This window comes from Aquarana catesbeiana, linkage group LG05, assembly GCF_042186555.1.
Source record: "Aquarana catesbeiana isolate 2022-GZ linkage group LG05, ASM4218655v1, whole genome shotgun sequence".
Classification (NCBI taxonomy): Eukaryota; Metazoa; Chordata; class Amphibia; order Anura; family Ranidae; genus Aquarana; species Aquarana catesbeiana.
In genome coordinates this window covers 337,235,939-337,256,718 of record NC_133328.1, presented here as the reverse complement: position 1 = coordinate 337,256,718, position 20,780 = coordinate 337,235,939, and positions in this window count along the sequence as shown.

Sequence of the window (20,780 nt, the reverse complement as noted above, 5' to 3'; positions counted from 1 at the left end):
TATGTAGCACTTTACAACTTGAGGGTAGACAGTACAAATACAATACACTTTATTACAGTAGGAATCAGAGGGCTCTGCTCCTTAGAGCTTACAATCTAAGAGGGAAGGTCAAGAGATACAAGAGGTAATAACTGTGGGTGATGTGCTGATTGAGAAGATAAATGTACAGTTGTTAGGTGAGGGCCAGATAGGCTTCTCTGAAGAGATGAGTTTTCAGGGATCGTCTGAAAGTGGATAAAGTAGGAGAAAATCGGACGGATTGTGGTAGAGCATTCCACAGGATGGGAGAGGCTCTGGAGAAGTCCTGAAGGCGAGCATGGGATGAGGTGACAAGGAAGTTTGAAAGCAGGAGGTCTTGGGAGGAGTGAAGAGAACAATTAGGTTGGTATTTTGAGACTAGATTAGAGATGTAGCTGGGGGCCAGGTTGTGGATGGCTCTGTAAGTTATAGTTAGTATCTTGAATTTAATTCGGTGACTGAGTGGCAGCCAATGGACGGATTGGCAGAGGGGTATAGCAGACGCTGAGCGGTTTGTGAGGTGGATGAGCCTGGCAGCAGCATTCATGATGGACTGAAGTGGGTTTAGCCTATTTAGAGGTAAGCCAATGAGGAGGGAGTTGCAGTAGTCGAGGCGGGAGATGACCAGTGAGTGGATTAGAAGCTTTGTGGTGATATTGGTTAGGAAGGTGCATATCTTGGAGATGTTGCAGAGGTTTAGGCGGCAAATTTTGGATAGCGATAGGATGTGGGGCCGAAAGGTTAGTTCAGAGTCCAGGATTACACCTAGGATCTTGGCGTGGGGGTACATGTTGATAGTTGAGCCGTTGATATTGACAGATAAATCAGGGAAAGCGGCACCTGAGGGAGGAAATATCATGAGCTCGGTTTTGGATGGGTTGAGTTTGAGGAAGTAATGTGACATCCAGGCTGATATGTCTGCTAGTAAGTTGGTAATGGGTGAGGAGACAGATGGAGAGAGCTGGGGGTGGAGAGATAGATTTGGGTGTCATCAGCATAGAGATGATATTTAAAGTCCTGGGAGGCAATCACTTTAGCCAGGGAGGTGGTGTAGATTGAGAAAAAGAGAGGTCCAAGAACAGAACCTTGGGGGATCCCAATGGAAAAAGGAAGAGGAGAGGAGGAAGGAGGGTTGTAAGTGACACTGAAGGAGCGGTGGGATAAGTAGGATAAGAACCAGCAAAGAGTACAGTCACGTAGACCAAAGGAGTGGAGTTTATTGAGGAGGAGGGGGTGGTCCACTGTGTCAAAGGCAGCAGAGAGATCCAGGAGAAGTAGTACAGAATAGTGTCCACTGGTTTTAGCCGTTAGTAGGTCATTTGAGAGTTTAAGGAGAGCAGTTTCCATGGAGTGTTGAAGGTGAAATACGGACTGAAGGGGATCAAGAAGTTTATTCATGGTCAGATGGTCGCTTAGTCGGTTATAGACCAGTCTTTCAAGAAGTTTGGAGGAGAAGGCGAGTAAGGAGATGGGATGTAGGTTGTTAAGATTGGTGGGGTCCAGTGAGGGCTTTTTAAGCATGTTTTAGAGAGTTTGGGAAAATCCCACAAGAGAGGGAGAGGTTGAAAATGTGAGTTAGAGAGTGTAGAATTGAGTCAGAGGGTGAGCATAGCATTTGCATGGGAGCAGGATCCAGGGGGCAGGTGATTAGATGACTGTTAGATAAAAGTTTACCAACCTCATAAATAGTAGCAGGGTTGAATGAGGGAAGCAATGATTGTATCTGTGGACATGGGGTGTTGCATGGGGGAGGTTTTTGGAGATCTCCTCATGAATTGTATCAATCTTAGTTTTGAAGTGATTGGTGATCTCCTGGGCAGTGAGTGAGTTGGTGGGGGGAGGCAGTGGAGGACAGAGTAGAGTGTTGAAGGTAGAGAAGAGGACTGGATGAGAAGGCATTAATGAGTGTGATAAAGTAGGTCTGTTTGGCAGTGTGAAGGCAGGAATAGTATTTTAGGAGGACAGATTTATATTGTATGAAGTCTTCCTGGAAATTAGTCCTATGCCACAGATGCTCAAGAGCGTGGCTACGTTCTCTGAGACTTTTGGTGTCATCTGTTTGCCAGGGTTGTAGCAGTCGGGGCCTAATTTTGCGTTTAGTGAGGGGGGCAAGCTTGTCTAGGGAGGAAGACAGTGAGCTGTTGTAGATGAAAGTGGCTAGGTTTGGGCAGGACAGGGGTGAGATTTTGTCATATAGGTGATCAGTAACAGAGTAGAGAAGAGAAGGGTTGAGGTGACAAAGGTTTCTACGTGTAACTGTTAGGCAGTTGGAGGGAGAGGAGGTGGAAGACAGGGAGAAAGAAAAACTAATAAGGTGGTGATCAGAGAGTGGGAGAGGATTGTTGGAAAGGTTGCACGGAGTGCACAGATAAGGGAAGACAAGGTCAAGGGTGTTGCCGTTGCTTCAGGTCAATTGATGAGGTTAGACTGAGAAGTTTAGAAGTAATTGTAGTGTTAGTGTTAACAGGGATGTTTAAGTCACTGAGAATAATTGTGGGGATTTCAGAAGAGAGAAAGTAGGGTAGGCAGGCAGAGAAGTTATCAAGAAAGGCTGATACTGGTCCAGGGGGCCGGTAGATGACAACAATTCTTAGAGAAAAGGGAGAGAATAGAGGAATGCAATGTGCTTCAAAAGAGGAGAGTGTCAGAGAGGGAGGTGGGTGAAGTATCTGATAGGTGCTGCATGGGGCTAGAAGGATTCTCACTCCACCTCCCTACTGTCCATTTGGTCTGGGGGAGTGAGTCCAGAGAAGGCCAGCATGGGAGAGGGAAGCAGGAGAAGTAGTATCTGATTCATGGAGCCAGGTTTCAGTAATGGCAAGTAAGTTAAAGGAATTTGTGATAAAGAGGTCGTGGAGGGCGGTGAGTTTGTTACAGACCGAGCATGCATTCCAAAGGGCATGGGAAAAGGGGGGGCTGGTTTTGGAAAGAAGAGGAATAGAGATCAAGTTCTGTGGGTTGCAGCTCCTGCCAGAGGGTGTAGGGGGATGGGAGCATTGGGCAAAGACAGATGATGGTGGCCCAGGGTTTGGGGCTATGTCACCAGAGGTTAGGGTAAGCAGGAGGGTGAGGGAGGTAATGTGGGAATGTGATTTATATGAAGGAACATGTCTCAGAATACTGTAGAATTTATCAGTATGTGGGTGTAGAATGAGCAAGAGTTGGTAGGAGCAGTAGTAGGGAGAGGACAGAAGGCAGGGTGATATGTATAAGCAGGGGGTGGAGAAGAGGGGTGAAGGTAAGAGAGTTTGAGGAGAGAGGACACGAGTGTCAGAAGCAGTGGTAGAGAGTGCATGTTACAGAGTGGAAGGAGAGCTTAATAGAGAGACAGGGTCACCTGCAGTCTGTTAGGTGCTTTCCAATGCAGTTTGCTATATTTATTTGCTTCGTGCAATCGCTGAAGTGCAGAGATTGAAGTGCATATCACTTGTAGAAAGAATCACTTAGAGATAAAAACCTTAAGGATAGAAGCCCTTGCAATGTGCTTCCCCAACAATGTGCTGACCCCTTAAGGATGCTCAAATTTATACTGTTATAAGGGTGGGGTGGAAGTTTGTTAATGAATCATGAGTGAATATAAGAATGCCTAACAATCAAATTGGACCTTTTGCTTCTAAAGTCAGAACAGAAAGAGGCCAGAGGCCAAGATAAGATCAACACATAAAACTTAGGTAAGATAGTCCAGAGCAACAAAAAACTAGTCATGGTTATGCACACAGGACAACAGATAGAGAAAGCCACATACCAAAGACACATACACAGAGACAGCAAGCAGATCCCAATTTCATTTAAAGGTGGAAGATGTGGTTGAGCTGACACATACCAAAGACACATACACAGAGACAGCAAGCAGATCCCAATTTCATTTAAAGGTGGAAGATGTGGTTGAGCTGACACATACCAAAGACACATACACAGAGACAGCAAGCAGATCCCAATTTCATTTAAAGGTGGAAGATGTGGCTGAGCTGATACATACACAGAGACAGCAAGCAGATCCCAATTTCACTTAAAGGACAATAATAAAATAAATAGTATATTATTTAAGAGATAATTTAAGAGATAAATAATACACTCATGTTTTTTTTATGATAAAAATTGCCTCATCTCTGCAATGTGGGATTGTGGTTTTGTAATGTTTTCTAGATTCTGTTTTGAAATTGTATTAGACGTTCAACACAATACAGTGTGGTACTGCAAAAAAGATCATAAGCTTAACTTTTTATCACTGGCCAGTTGTTATGACCACACATATTGCCCAGTGGCTGGGGAGTATATAAGCAATTTGATTGGGCTGCAATGTAAGAATAAGTAATGAGGCAGGTTTTTTTCATTAAATAAAAAACTATAGTGAATTATTTGAGAGACAACAGCAAGAAATATTGTACACATTCCACAGATATTTAAACACCTGAATTAAATAACATTTTCAAAAGAACACACACAACATGTAGATTTTCATCCTAAAAATGCACATTAGAGGGTACCTATTACACAGAAAAAAGGAAATAATACTTCACAGACATTATAGGGAATATGTAAACACTTTGGGGGGGCTGCATTTTCAAAAGGACACACACCATGTAGCTTTTCATCACAATAATGTAGATTACACAGTACCTATTTCACAAAAAGAAAAAAAATATATTATTGTATTGACTACATAAACAAAATTCAAACAATTGAAGTAGGCCACATTTTCAAAAGATAGGAAGTGCACATAGATTGCGCAAAAAAGATGCAGCGTAAAGTAAATCTACATATACAAATGTAAAATAGTATAAATGCGGCAGCTGCCACAACCCCCAATATCATGTAGAAAACAGAGAAAGTTCTTTGAATCATGGGTTTATGTGCTTGCCTCTTGCAACTTCTAGTGTCTTCATTAGATGGCACCTAATGTTTCAGCAGTATGGCTTATAACGGTGTATATACTGTCAAAATAGAACCAATTGGAAGTGTGTATTGAAAAATGTATCCACTGTTATGACAAGTTACAGGCACGGGTGTTTACTTCTGTGTAGCTATGTAATTCAAGGACCATTTAACTCCAAATCACATGGTGGTTTACTGCTGATGAAATACTCCCTTTCAGTTCTCTCTGTTGTGGACAATTCACTCCTGGCTGACAAAGGAGCAAGTCTCAGAGGAATCTGTGCATGCACATGCGGGTGATAATTACAGAGATCTCTGGCTGTCACTCACGAATGTCAGCCAGAGAGCTGAGGCAGAAGCTGTAACGCAAGGAAAAAAAGTACATGGAAGTATATATATTTCACAGAATAAAAAGTAGAAAAATTGTACAAACTCCATTCGGCAAGCCACATTCTGAACAGTAGAGACACAAAGCTGCTTTTAATTAAAGAAAATCAACATTTGTATCAATATTGTACTGACTTCATGCACACTATATGCAAGCTTTTCCTAGGCTACAGTTTTACAGGGAAAGAATGAGCAGGTTTTAATCAAGAAATCACAATTATAGTGCACCATTTCAGATATATGATAGGTACAGTGATTTTTGATTCAGCAGTGGAATAGGTTAAGGATGAGTTAACCTGTATTAAACGCTATACATTTTGCAGCTGAGGCCCAGTTGTGGAAAACATTATGTGTGAAACATTTACAGTGCCGGAGCACCAGAATAGGGCAGTAGAGGCAGCAAAAAATGCTAATGATGGCATGCCAGCAGCAGTGGCAGGAAATGGTTATTCTGGCAGCTGCAGTGTCATGACATGGTAATGGTGGCAGGATTGCAGCAGTGCAAGGAGCTGATAATGATGGCAGGGATTGATAATAGTGGCAGGTCTGCAGCAGTATAAGGAGCTGGTAGTGATGGCAAGAGATGCTAATGGTGGCAATCAAGCAGAGGTGGTGAGAGAAGAAGTTTTTAAAGGTGTCAATAAAATGTAATGGTGGAAAGCCAGCAATGGTGACAGAAGATTGTGTAAGGTATAATTTTTTTTTTTGTAGGGGCATGGTCTGACCTCACTGAGAGATGGCCGCTTGAGAACAGAGCTACCGCCACTACAGGTCCTCTCCGCTGGAATTGGAAGCCCATCTCAGCCCAATCTGCCGTACAATTCTGGGGACAACACCGCAGAACTCCTCCGCCTCAAGATCCCGCTCTCCCCGCAGACATATGAGCGGTATATCCCAGAGCATCCGGGAGTTGTTTCGGACGCAGAGGCACAACAAGGCGGCTTCACGCCAAGGCACCTCACAGACATCGGCTCCTCTGCTGACTGAACTGCCGCCCGCCATCTCCTCACAGGAACCGGGGGATAACCCTGTTCACCAACAGCAACATCCCAGCCTCTATGATCTCCGTGTGGTGGTGGCGGACATTAAAGACACCCTGTCAGCAGCCATAGCTGACCTGTGCCTAGACATCTGCGCCATAGCTGACAGGGTGCAAGAAGTGGAGAAGACTTCAGCACAACATGACACGGTCCTCCGCCGAGTGACCCACAAGGTTGACTTGCAAACCCTTCAACTCAGAGACCTCCAGCAACATGTGGAGGATCTCGATAATAGAGGCAGACGCCACAACCTGTGGGTCTGCGGTCTGCCTGAAACGGTGGACACAGAACAGCTTAAGGTAACCATTACTAGCCTATTCAATAACTTCCTAGACAGGCCTGTGCAGGCGGCCATAGAGGTGGAGTGAATACAGCGCGCTCTCCGACCTAAGGGGAGAGACACTGACCCCCCAAGGGATGTGAACTGCTGCCTAGTTGATTACAGGCTAAAGGAGGAAATACTCAGGAAGGCTATAAACAGGATCCACCTTTCTCAGGGGGGCTCAGACATTCACATCTATCAAGACCTCTCCTCATCACCCTGCAACACAGGAGAAATCTGAAACCACTACTGGACACCCTGCATGCCAAAGGTATACACTATAGATGGAAGTTCCCCTTTGGCCTCTCTGCTACCAACCAGGGCCGTACAGCAATGCTGGGGATACCGGCGGACCACCAGCCCTTTTGCGACACCCTGGGAATTTCAGTGGCAGACGTCCTGAACTGGTATGCCGAATTCCGACGCCCCACTACAAGACGAGAGCCACGACGCAAAGAACCTATGGAGGCTCAGGAAACCAGATATCGCAGGCGGCGATCCACTTCCGGGAGTAGATCCCATGTCTCGGTCCGTGGATCCCACAATGGATCAAGCCCAACTGACTCTCCGCGCTCCAGAAGGATTCAACACGACTACTGATTGTTCAGCAAACTATCCAACAGGTTAACTGTTGCTGGTCATTATCGCCTCAAATCAATGTCTTTTTTTTTTCTTTACAGGACAGTACCTTCTACCGTGTTATGACTCCATGAAACTTGGCCCATATATACGCCAGGAAGCAGGACTCTGCAGTTAGTGTCACCTGTGTGCAATGGCCATCTATAAGGATATTGCACTCCACAACATGCTAGTAAGTTATCACGGGCATGTCATAAAGTGTCTCACGTAGCCTTCGCTACCAGTCATACTCTATATAGCATTGGTTACTTGTACGCACCCAGGTAGAGGGTTACCCTTAATGACAGCAAATATTTTTACATGAATATTAAAAATAAATTTCGTGCAATATTAGCAATGGTGATGTGGACTATAGGGACACAAAATATTATATAGTGGTGGCTGTAATAGTAGTTATTAGGATCAACGATCTCTGTGTTGGAACATATGTCTATTACCACTATTTGACAGTAAAGTGATGGTGCTGTATTAAAATGAAAACGTGCAAGTGTCTAAAATACCAAAAAAATCTAATCATAAAGTGCAAACAAGCTAAAATACCATAAATGAATTATCGTGAGTAAATACTGGTGAATGAAAAATCCTAATTTAAAAATCCTTATAAAACCAAATAATTAATATAAGGTGCAACCCATCAAAAAAATGAATACATTATACACAGACAAATGCCAACCGTGAACTATAAAATTGTGCAATCAAAATTCAATTTAAAGTGCCCTTTAAAAATAAGGTGACAGCATTGCAGGATTAAAGATGAAAAGTTCATAAATTCTTAGATAGGTGGCGTAGTTGGAGAGGTAAAAATAATCCTTCTATTCAGATCTGTGTATATCTTGTGTGCTGGATAAAATATTCCTATAGTGGTGTCTTCTAGTTCAGTCTCACAGAACTCTCACCTTAAAGTAGTAAAAATCAAGCTGTAGTAGTGTAATCCTTGAAGTGTGGAAGCACTGTCTGAAAGCTTCTCCTTCTTAGTGCTTAGCTCTCCTTATTTCCTCCTTGCTCCCTCCGCTCTGGTGCAGCTCAAAACAGGGGGGGGGGGATAAAAATAGGGGAGGGGGAGAGAAGACAGGCTCCACTAGTGTGTTATTGTTTTAAAACAAAGGGGGATGTTTATTTGGTTCATGCTCTTACATTTACTAGCATAAAAACAGGCAGAGTAAAAACGGATGAGAAGTCTGGCGTTCTCAGCGCCCTCTCACTTGTGTTGTCAGCTGTGTGCCGCTCCAGCCAATCCCTACGCGTTACGACACGTCACGTGTCTTCATCTGGGGAACCGGATTGGCTGTTCTATGTAACCTTATATATAGTGAAACCGGAAGTACTGGAACCGCCATTTTGCTTATGGGTATACTGTTCGACTCGGCGGCCTGTATGCTAGAACCGGAAGTTCTAAAACGGCCATTTTACTTATGGCTGTATTTATTTTAGTCGGCGGTCAGACCCCCCATCCCTCCATAAAGAGTACCTGTCACCACCTATTACTGTCACAAGGGATGTTTACATTCCTTGTGACAGCAATAAAAGTAAAAACAAAAAAAAATAATTTTTTAAACACAATTTTAAAGTAAAAAAATAAATAAAATAAATAAATTAATTAAAAAAAAAATGTTTAAAGTGCCCCCGTCCCCGCGAGCTCGCGCAGCGAAGAAAACGCATACGGAAGTCGCGCCCGCATATGTAAACGGTGTTCAAACCACACATGTGAGGTATCGCCGCAATCGTCAGAGCGAGAGCAATAATTCTAGCCCTAGACCTCCTCTGTAGCTCAAACCTGGTAACCGTAAAAAAATTTTAAAGCGTCACCTATGGAAATTCTTAGGTACCGTAGTTTGTCGCCATTCCACGAGTGCGTGCAATTATAAAGGGTGACATGTTTGTTATCTATTTACTCGGCGTAACATCATCTTTCACATTATACAAAAAAATTGGGGTAACTTTACTGTTTGGATTTTTTAAAATTCATGAAAGTGTCACTTTTCCAAAAATTTGCGTTTAAAACACCGCTGCACAAATACCGTGTGATAAAAAATATTGCAACAATCGCCATTTTATTCTCTAGATTCTCTGCTAAAAAAATATATATAATGTTTGGGAACTCTAAGTAATTTTCTAGCAAAAAATACAGATTTTAACTTGTAAACACCAAATTTCAAAAATAGGCTTAGTCATGAAAGGGTTTTAATTATTTGGTTTTATAAGGATTTTTAAATTAGGATTTTTCATTCACCAGTATTTACTCACGATAATTCATTTATGGTATTTTAGCTTGTTTGCACTTTATGATTAGATTTTTTTGGTATTTTAGACACTTGCACGTTTTCATTTTAATACAGCACCATCACTTTACTGTCAAATAGTGGTAATAGACATATGTTCCAACACAGAGATCGTTGATCCTAATAACTACTATTACAGCCACCACTATATAATATTTTGTGTCCCTATATTCCACATCACCATTGCTAATATTGCGCAAAATTTATTTTTAATATTCATTTTATTAAGTGGTTGTGTGAGCACTTTTATTTTGCTGCAATATTTACATTTATTATTTTATTATTTTACACCATTCATTAATTTTTCCCACATCTACCAGCGCGAAGGAAAATTTTTATAATTCAAATATTTTTACATGGAACCTTTGCCCTTCCCACTTGTAGTTTCTGTTATGATGAGCCTCGCGTCATTGCTACCGGGGACATTCGTAGCCCTCAGTATAGGTGGGACCAGCAATAACTTAAATTGTGCTGGTGGAAGGATACTGGAGTCTCCCCCTCACAATTTGCCCCCTTCCCCATACCCCCTTCTGTCATTTTTAGGCATCCAGAGGGCACACTTGCACCATAATCAACTTCATAGGGAGTCTTTTTAGGCCCCATACTCCCCCCTCCTACTACTATAGTCCAGGGGCTATGTAGCATTCTTCAGAGACTCCAGTGCTCATCTCCAGTTAACCCTCAGGGACATACTCAGTATTGCCAGCCGCAGGTATCTAGACATACTGTAAATGAGCTTCACACTATACGGTAACCCATGAGACACACCAGGACAATGAAGGGGGGTTAGCCTTGTACATGACCATCTTATGAAGGGCGTGGGGGGATAGGTCCCCTTGAGAATCTCCTTACATAGAAGGTGGGCTTTGTGCTGTTACATATTGGGATTCCTAATGATAACACCTAGCCACCCAACAGCAAGTACTATGTCACCAGACATCTACTAGCCAAGGCCAGCATACCGGATTGCCACTGCAGTCACACTGGGCATGCTTGGCGGCAATCCCCCCTCCAATATGAACTGAAACCACTAGATACACCTCGAGTTGATACCTCCACAGGACATAGGGTCGATTGGGATAATGCCTGGCCCCTACCCCTGCAGCACTACAACTATGATTTGAGCCTCCTTAGCTGTCATACGACCCACTCATTGCACAGATGACCTCAATATTCCTGAACATTCAAAGGACCAATCTATCACTGCACTACCTATATACTATCGCCTTGGGATGCCGGACGGGCTTGTTATTTGTTTCTACTTGAATATTTAAGGTTTTTGATGTTCTGGAGTCCCTCCAATTGTTGTTAAAGACGTTTTTAAAGTTATAGCTTATGATTGCACATATGATTGCCTTCATGACCTGCGTATTGAGCCATACCTCTAGACTAAAGACATTAGATGCTGCGGTTACAACTCCCTTATTCTACCATGGCGACCACCGACATCTAGCTCATATGGTAGAATTATGTGGAGACGCATCATATTTTGAACATATATTGGCCTCACAAACACTCCGTATCTAGCACGTTTTCCTTATACCTCCTCTTATGCACCCCTTATACCTGTAGCGGCGGGTTGATATGACACCCACACACATCTATCTCACTTGGATTCCTCCAACCCACACACAGTGGCAGAGCATAGTGTTTGCTCCTTCGGGTCGACAATCACTGGCTCTACACTGTACATTACCGTCTTCGATCTATTTTGAAGAAGAGGCAGGTACCTTTTCTTCTCGGTTCATAGTTTAGGAATACATTTCCTCTAATGCCCCCACACACCTCTACCCCCCTATACCCCTGAATCTTTTTGTACCACATCACCCCTGTGAGTTGACATACCCCTGTACAATGTCCCGCTTCTGGGACGACCAACCTCCCCCCCAGGTCAAGCTATTTTCCCTAAATAAGCGTGGAAAAAGGTCTCAGTTACTTCTACTCTTACAAAAATCCAGGGCAGATGTGGTTTTCCTTTAAGAGACCCATTTCAAATCCAACAACATCCCTAACCTACACAATAAATGTGTAGGTAAAGTGTATCCATCTTGATTTAAAAAAACTGTCCTATCCAAATACAAGATACACTACTGGATGTGAATGGACGTTATATCTTTCTTAAAGGTAAACTGTACAACAAACCTATCACACTAGCGAACCTTTATGCCCCAAACAAACTACAAATACCTTTCTTCCGTGACACCCTCCATCTCCTCACCACTTTTCACATGGGCATGCTTATTGTCAGGGGAGATTTCAATCTGGCCCTTACTCCTTCACTAGACACCTCTTCAGGCTCTTCCACCTTAACGTACAGAGCACTACGTACGATAAAGACATTGCTTAACAATCTCACTCTACACGACACGTGGCGCACACTACACCCCAACACAAAAGATTTCACATTTTTCTCGCCACCTCATAACTAATACACGAGGATCGATTATTTCTTCTTAACCCAATCGGACCTTGAATCCCTTGTGACAGCAACCATAGACCCTATGATACTCTCAGACCACCACCCCATCTCCGTTACCCTAACTTTCTCGTCAATGCCCACAAGATCTACACTTTGGAGACTCGATAACTCCCTCCTTAATGATCCTGCAACCATAAAGGCGCCTATCGCAATACTTTTGCGAGAATGAATCCTCCGAGATCCACCCAATGACCCTCTGGGCGGCACCCAAATGTGTCATCAGGGGAGAGCTTATCTCCATCGCTGCGAAAAGACGGAAAGATAGACAAGCCCTTATTATGGAACTGTCGGAACGCATTCATTCTCTCAAAAGTAAACATAAACAATCATTGGCAGCAGAGACTTTCAATGAACTCTTGAAGGCAAGGGAAGCTCTGCTTGAAGAGCTGGGGAAAACGACCAAATGCAAATATGCACTGATACGTCGAATGTTTTATGAATTTAGCAATAAATCGGGGGAAATTGCTCGCCAGAGCTCTTCAATCTAAAAAGGCAGCTTCGACCATTCATTCCATTTCTGACCCCGCAGGTAACAAGATCAATCAGTAGCAGTCCTCCCGTACTTTTAGAAAACGTTTAACTCCATTCCCACTCCCCCTCATAATAGCAAAGACCTCCTCGAGGCCCACATCACCATGATACCAAAACTTCATTGGTCTCAAACTACAGACCCATCTCACTCATAAACGTCGATGTGAAACTTTACACGTAAATACTCGCAAATCGCATACTCCCCTTACTCCCCAATTTAGTCTCCTTAGACCAGGTAGGTTTCATCCCCGGAAGGGAAGCAAGGGATAACACCCTGAAAGCCACTAACATGCATCATTGGCTATTCACATCCCTCACACCAGGCTTCTTCCCGTCTCTCGACACGGAGAAGGCGTTCAATAGGGTGGCTTGGAACTACATGGCAGAAGCACTGAAAGTGCTGGGGTTTCGGGATCGTATGCTTCAGTTTATCCTTGCACTCTACTCATCCCCGACAGCAAGAATCAAAGTTAACGGCCATGTGTCGGACGCCTTCTCTGTGTCGAACGGAACATGCCAGGGTTGCCCCCTATCCCCTCTCATATTCGTACTTACCCTGGAGCGAAAATACTCGCAAATCGCATACTCCCCTTACTCCCCTATCCCCTCTCATATTCGTACTTACCCTGGAGCGAAAATACTCGCAAATCGCACACTCCCCTTACTCCCTAATTTAGTCTCCTTAGACCAGGTAGGTTTCATCCCCGGAAGGGAAGCAAGGGATAACACCCTGAAAGCCATTAACATGCATCATTGGCTATCCTCATCCCCCACACCAGGCTTCTTCCTGTCTCTCGACGCGGACAAGGAGTTCAAAAGGGTGGCTTGGGACTACATGGCAGAAGCACTGAGAGTGCTGGGGTTTCGGGATCGTATGCTTCAGTTTATCCTTGCACTCTACTCATCCCCGACAGCGAGAATCAAAGTTAACGGCCATGTGTCGGACGCCTTCTCTGTGTCGCATGGAACATGCCAGGGTTGCCCCCTATCCCCTCTCATATTCGTACTTACCCTGGAGCCTATACTCCGCAGACTTCAGGCCAACCCACACATTAAAGGGATGGAATAAACAACAGACAATACAAAATAGCAGCATACGCGGACGACATCCTCCTTTTCCTCACTGATCCCTCACTTAAATTCCCAACCTTTTAAAAGATTTCTCCCTCTTTAAATTAATATCCAATCTCCAAATCAATTTTGCAAAATCCAGGGCCCTGAACATATCTCTGCCTGCCAATACAGTATCACTTTGCCAAGACAACTTCCCCTTTGGATGGGACACGCACGCTCACACCTACCTAGGAATCCAATTACTAGTGAAACTATCTGACCTATAATCCAGGAACTTCCTTCCTATACTTAAAACTATACAAAAGGACCTTCAGAACTGGAACAAAGACTCCTTCTCTTGGTTCGGCAGAGCGACGATAGTGAAAATGAATATCCTTCCCAGACTTCTATACCTCCTACAGACTATACCAATAAAACTACCTATATCATTCTTCGCTACATACAAACAGATATGTCTAAAATTCATCTGCGCCTCCAAATAACCGCGCGTAAGATGGGACAAATTAGTTACTCCTACTCTGAAGGGCGGAATCGGCCTCCCTGACGTATATAAATATCACTGATCGTGTCAGTTGGCTCGAATAGTCGACTAGCACCTTCACGTTAAAACTAAAGCTTGGATCAAACTTGAGGGCACGATATCCCACCTACCATTACACCATCTACCGTGGATCAGCCCCCACGGGATACCATGGGAAAGCAAGGCTCATCCCCTTACTGGCCCTACCTTGCAGGTCTTTCGAACAATCTGTAACAGATTGAAGATAGCCTCGTCCCCCTGACCCCTAACCCTGATTGACCGCAACCCGGATTTCCCACCAGGGATCAAGGGGTCTGACACAACTGACACTCCAATGGAATCCTCCCTTAGGGCAGAATCCTTTTTTGACAAGTGAAAACTTCCTTTCAAATCCCTTATTACCCATCACCCCAACAGGGATATCCCCTTCTTTAAGTACCTGCAGATTAGGCACTTCTTAAACAGCTCCAACTCACCCTCTAATTGGTACAGAGATCAGACACCCTTTGAAGCATTATGCACCAGGTCAAAACCCCAAAGACACACAGTCTCGGTCATGTATTCCTTATTGTCCTTATTGCTCCTTGACTGTCTCAACACAAGAGAACGGCTTTAAAATATACTCCAGGTGGTACAGGACCCCTGACAGAATTCATAAGTTCCACTCCAGTATCCCCCTCTATGTTGGCGATGCGAAGCGACCCAAGGTACGCTACTCCACATATGGTGGGACTGCCCCCGTATACGGCACTTCTGGAAGGAAGTACACCGCCTTATTTCCCACATAACAAATATAACAAAGTGTAGCGCTAAAAGATGATGTGCCCAGTGCAGTCCATACATAAATAACAATGGAATAACAGCATAAAAGTGCTAGATAAAAATGATGTACACAATCAATACTCTTTAAATAAAAAAGTCCATAAGTATTGGTAGATGTGAATCTATTCCCAGTCTGAGTGCGAGGAAATCTTGCAAACAGTGAATGTATACACTTGTGAAGAAACACCACCACCAAGTAAAGAGGAGGCTTACCAGATCGTTTGAACATGTCAGAGCATACGCTCTGTGTGTCAAACAGGCTTGAGTATAATTGGATGGACCCTGGATCAATGTCATCAGACAGATGTGTGCAGATGGCAGCCAGGTGGAATCACGGGAAATGTAGTACCACAGGCAGACCAAAGCTCAAAAATCCATAGGCATATAGAGAGTATCAAAGAGGAAAACGAAAAAGGACCATAGCGTAATTCTGTAAAACAAGAATAAATTTAATAAATGAAAATAACTCACATAGATGTGCGTAAAAAACAGCGCTGGTATAAAATCAATTAGGCAGCAGTGGGGACCATCCCGACGCGTTTTGTCTCCACGGACATCATCTGGGGTGGCCCTCCACTGATGCTCATCACATATTTATAAAAGATATGACCCCCATCATGAGAGCCAAGCCCACAAACCATTGCAGCACATGTGGAAAATACTTCCAGTGTATTCAATATGGCGATCTAGCGTGCGTTCCACAACACTCACTAGATGCTATGGATGCGTCCCACGTGTTTCCCAGTCTGCTCCCGTCTAACAGGAAGGACACAGAGGAGGAGGCGGCATGGCATGGACTATACACTGCCTCTACGTGATGATGGATGGATGTGGAGTGACGTCACACGTCCAACTGGACGTCAAGACATGTGCACATTCGACCAAAGGTGCCGTCCCAAACAAAAGCAAGCATGCGTGTCACACTCACACCTAATGTGCGCTCCACATCATGACTGGTGTGTAGCTGCACGTGACCAATCTGGTACAGAAACGGAGCGGACAGACGCCGCTCAGTGATAAGCGTAATGGGATCAAAAACATGGGCATGTGACAGGTCACATATGTGACTACACACATGAAATGGTTATAGGGCGGAAATAAGGGAATGTTGAAAATATCTACACTGAAGCAAAAAAATCAAAAAATATATTCTTATAAAGTAAATTATAAACGAATGGCTGCAAAATGTAGCCCCCTATTAGCATCTAAAAATGAAAATAAAAATAAAAATAAAAAATACAAAAAAGTGTCAGCCTAAGATTAGGCACTATAGGATTTGTCCTATAGGGAAAACTAGTGATGATGAAATGAAATAGAAAATAAAAAATAAAAAATAAAATAAAAATTGAAAAAGGGCAACCTCGATAGGCAAACCTGTTATGTTAAGTTCACTATAAAAAGAAAAATATATAAAATAATTGGAAAAAATATATACTGTAATCGTTAGATTCACCTACAAATGTAGGGAAGGTGCAAATGAATAATTACACCACTTATGAGATGGACTCTCATGTGGGGCCATATGTACACAAATGTAATCATGTATCAACAATCGTAATAAACAAGAAAGAGAGAGAATGGCAAATGGATGAATATTGTAGATATAAATGCAAATCAAAACAAATCAAGCTTGGCTGATGAAGGCATTAATATCCCACTCAATATTCATACCAAAAGGCGAGTAGGAACGCAGTTCGTAGATCCAGAAGGTCTCAAGTTGTGAGACACCTCTGGTTTTTGCCCCTCCTCTCCAGGGAGCCATGTACCTGTCAATAATTACAAATGAGGTTCCCTTTAAGCTGCGGTCATGGTGAAGCTCGTATTGTCTGGACACAGGATGTTTCGTATCCCCACTCTTAATTAGGGCAATATGTTCCGCCACTCTAATGGAAAAAGTGCGGATGGTGCGACCCACATATTGCTTCCCGCAAGGGCAGGTGATTAAATAAACAATATAGTGAGTCGCACAGGTACAAAAGTGTTTAATGGGATACTGTTTGTTGGTAACAGAAGATCTAAAGCTGATCACTTTAAGACCCACCCCTGCATTGTGCTGGCACACTGTGCATTTCCTACATAGAAAGAAACCAGTTAATTCTTGGAAGAATGACATACATGTAGGAGGATTAATGATATTCGGGGCTATTCTACTTTTAAGTGTAGGGACCCCTCTGTAAATGATTCTACCCTGATCTGGCAAGGAGGGACCAAGGATGTGGTCGCTCTTGAGAATGTTCCAATGCTTAGCAAAAATAGCTTTGATCTGACGATATTGGGTAGAAAATGAGGTCAACATGGCCCATCTAAAACTGTTGTCTGTGTCTGGCTTAGATTTGATGGCAAGCAAATTTCAATTTCAGAAAGGCTATATCCTTTATCCAGTTATCGCGTTTTAATGTGTCAGCCTGTACCTTGAAAGTTTCTACATCACTACAATTCCTACGTAGCCATAAAAGTTGGCTTCGCGGGACAGACTGGATCCAAGACGGATGATGGCAACTGTCTGTAGGAATGTAGCCATTTCTGTCGGTCGACTTGAAAAAAGTTTGAAACTGGAACCGTTCATTGACTATCTCAATCTCCAAATCTAAGAAGGTGATCTTATCGGTGCTGGAAGTATAAGTCAGAGAAATGCCCCTATTGTTCTCATTAAGTAAATCAAAAAAGCCTGTAAAGAGTCTGCAGTGCCATTCCAAAGGAGGAGGATGTTGTCTATATAGCGTGCCCATAAGAACAAAGACGGGTTCCCGAGGGCATAGACGACATCCTCCTCCCACTTGGCCATGAATAAATTAAAGAATCTTATCTAATACCACACCATAGCTTGACCTGGGGTTGGACACCATGTACCAGATAATCGCTCCAGACAATTGTCTACAGAAACACACACCCCCACCCACACACAGCCACCTTTCTTCCTTTGCCCTTCCTATCCCGTAATAAAAATTGAAGGTTTCTAGCTGTACTCACAGACAGTTATGAATACCATCCATAACTTTAAACCTAGCTTAAAAAAGGAGGAGTTTTGTTTTGGAGGGGCGGCAAACAGTATGCCTCTGACTCCAACCCCCCGTCAGTCGCACTTATCTCATCGCAGCTTCCCATGCTAGGTGGCGGCCTCCTGTTACCCTGCTCTCCACGGGTCTCCACGGAGATGGCAGCTTCCGTTCCCTCCCACCTTCTTTGCGGCTAATCGGGAGTCTTCTCTTTTCGGCCAATCAGAAAATTAAAGCCATAGGCTCTAATAGGCTTTAAAATAGGGTGACTTGTGGCACAGAGCATTGCGCCATGAGCCCACCCAAGTGTTACAACAGCAAATTAATATTTGCTGTTGTAACACTGATCTTCAATCTGGCCAATCAGAAGTCACCCTATTTTGAAGCCTATTAGAGCCTATGGCTTTAATCAGGTGCTTCAAAAAAACACCCCTGCTGCTGTAATTTAGGTGCCCGGCATGTGTGTGTGTTACACGTACATGAACTTTAATAGCATCCCAGTTTTAGTCCGTATGGTTCAATATACAGTTGGCCCACCCTTTGCAGCTATAACAGCTTCAACTCTTCTGGGAAGGATGATTGTCCACAAGGTTTAGGAGTGTGTCTATGGGAATGTTTGACCATTCTCCAAGAAGTGCATTTGTGAGGCCAGGCTCTGATGTGGATGAGAAGGCCTGGCTCGCAGTCTCCACTCTAATTCATCCTAAAGGTGTTCTATCGGGTTGAGGTCAAGACTTTGTGCAGGCCAGTCAAGTTCCTCTACCCCAAACCTACTCATCCATATCCTTATGGACCTTGCTTTGTGTACTGATCCAAATCATTTGGTAGAGGGGGGATTATGATGTGGGGGTTGTTTTTCAGTGGTTGGGCTTGGCCCCTTAGTTCCAGTGAAGGGAATGCCTAAAGTGTCCTTATGGACCTTGCTTTGTGTACTGGTCCAAATCATTTGGTAGAGGGGGGATTATGATGTGGGGTTGTTTTTCAGTGGTTGGGCTTGGCCCCTTAGTTCCAGTGAAGGGAATGCCTAAAGTGTAAGTTCACCTTTACAGAAAATTTGTAAGGTGGACTTACACTGGACCCCCTCCCCATCGTACCCGGTCCTGCTGTACCTGAGACCGGCAATCTCCCGCACTGACACATCATATCGCTGCTTTACCAGTCTGTGGATTTGAAATCCCCATGGCTTTCTCTCCTCTTCTGCAGAGCTGACAGGATGGGCTATGCGGGTTCTGATCGGTCAGCGCCGTCCATGTGACAGGGCTGACCAATCAGAATGTCTCCTATCCTTACCTCCACAAGGTACGTTTAGGTTTATTAAGCCACAGGGGATTTCTGATCCCTGGACCAATAAATCGGTGATACGATGTGTCAGTGTGGGAGATCATCATCTTCAGGTACAGCTTGACGGGGTGCGATGTGAAGGGGGTCCGGTGTAAGTTCACCTTAGAGACTTTTCTGTAAAGGTGAACTTACCCTTTAAGGTGTCAGCATACCAAAACCTTTTGGACAATTTCATGCTTCCAACTTTGTGGGAAAAGTTTGGGGATGGCCCCTTCCTGTTTCAACATGACTGCACACCAGCGCAACAAAGCAAGGTCCATAAAGACACGGATGAGTGAGTTTGGGGTGGAGGAACTTTACTGGCCTGCACAGAGTCCTGACCTCAATCAGATAGAACACCTTTAGGATGAATTAGAGCAGAGACTGCGAACCAGGCCTTCTCATCCAACATCAATGCCTGACCTCACAAATGCTCTTCTCGAAGAATGGTCAAACATTCCCATATACACACTCCTTAACCCTGTGGACAGTCTTCCCAGAAGAATTGAAACTGTTATAACTGCAAAGGGTGGACCAACTCAATATTGAACCCTACATACTAAGACTGGGATGCCATTTAATGTTCATGTGCGTGTAAAGGCAGGCACCCCAATACTTTTGGTAATATAGTGTATATACAGAATAAGTAATTGTGCAACACTTATTTATTGTGTTACAATTCATTCTTTTTTACTTTCTATAGCCACATTTTTTGAAAACCACAGAAAAGTTTTGAAATCTAAAAAAATGAATGTTTTCTACTGTGTAGGTGTACTTGAATATTACATTTTACAATTCATCTTGAACTTGAAGGCTCAGAACATTTGTATTGTTTCTAGACATAATGTTTTAGCATTTTTAAAATATTTGATTCTTTGTATGGCTGAATGTAAGTGTTTTGGATTTGTCAGCAACTCAGAGAACGTTTTCATACTCTGTCACAGTAATAGACATTCTTCTTAGGTTTTCTAAGGTTGTATGGGTTATATGGGCATGTGTGCACGAGCTGGTATTCCTTCATTCACATCACCTGTCTGTACTTACCATGACACTTACCATGACATCCCAGAAATGGAATGTGCTTTCCAGCTCAGCTTCCCTGATTTAGTACTTTTAGCTATAATATTTTATTTAAGCATCAGAGAAAACAATACAAACACAGGGATACGTATTCATACAAAATGCAGTGCTAGAAATGCATAAACATGCCATCCCTGTGGAAACAAACGTTAAGTGAATCTGTCAAATACATGGCCTCCCTTTTGCTCACTTTTTTGATACTTGTATACAGAAAACATAATTTCTGGAGGTACAGATGTGTATATAAGGTAGGTTGGTAAAGTAAAGGCCATAAGTATTGAAAAATATAGTTGTTGAAAGGGGGTTGGGAAAGGTAGATAACAGAGAAAGGGAAAGATCCAGGGGAGGAGGGCATGAGGACTATGTGGGAAAAGATGGGAATGAGAAGGATAATAGGA